Below are 1,096 nucleotides of genomic sequence, written 5' to 3'. Positions count from 1 at the left end.
AAAAATCTATGGAAATAAAAAAATTAAATAAATAAATAAATACAAACAAAAATATGGTATGGAACCAGCCTAACTACTCATGGAACTGCTGTTTATGGTTTCTTTTGAATAAACATAAAAATTGAGACTCCCAGTCTTAAAATTGAGACTCCCAGTCTTAAAACTTGAGAAAGTTACATTTGTCTTATCCAGGTTCCTTTCTCAGGAAATCACCCATCAGGCCTCCCAGACAGTATCAAGGAACGTAAACTTACCAAATCACCACATCTGGAGAATAAGATGAAAGACTCCTCACCTGTCATGATCGCCTAAGTGACCACCTGCTTCCTGTTGACCAACTCCTCTTCTTTACCCCTCCCTAATTCCTGTTTTCCCACATATGCTTGCATTTCTTCCCTGCTATACAAACCCTTAGTTTTAGTTGGTTGAAGTGACTAATTTAAGGCTGATCTCCCATTCTCCTCAGCTGTAGCAACCCAAAAAAAAGCCTTCTTCCCTGGAAATTCTCATTGTCTCAGTGACTGGCTTCCAATGTGGTGAGCTGCAGGACCTAGATCAAAACCCTGGCATTTTGATAACAGTTTGAATTTTCAGTTGTACAATTCTTATAATGAAGAATGGTAACGTAACTTATAAGTGACTTAGATTAAAACTATTGACCTGACTTTTTAGTTTCAATTACTTGACACTCTAAATCATAGTATATTTAAATTTAAATTAAATGCTTGCAGCTAAAAATGCATCTTAATTCATATTATAGCAGCTTCATCCTTTAATATTTGGTATGCAACTATAAGATAAGTTTTAAAGTTGTGAAATAATTAAGGGCACATGGGACAGACTGTTTGTTGCTGCCCCAAAAAATCTATTCCTCTTTTTTTTTTTTGATAGTTTCACTCTTGTTGCCCAGGCTGGAGTGCAATGGCATGATCTCGGCTCACCGCAACCTCCACCTCCTGGGTTCAAGCAATTATCCTGCCTCAGCATCCTGAGTAGCTGGGATTACAGGCATGTGCCACCACACTTGGATAATTTTGTATTTTTAGTAGAGATGGGGTTTCTGCATGTTGGTCAGGCTGTTCTCGAACTCCCGACC

This window comes from Mandrillus leucophaeus, unplaced genomic scaffold (genome assembly GCF_000951045.1).
Source record: "Mandrillus leucophaeus isolate KB7577 unplaced genomic scaffold, Mleu.le_1.0 Scaffold424, whole genome shotgun sequence".
NCBI lineage: Eukaryota > Metazoa > Chordata > Mammalia > Primates > Cercopithecidae > Mandrillus > Mandrillus leucophaeus.
This window is presented reverse-complemented; position numbering follows the sequence as displayed.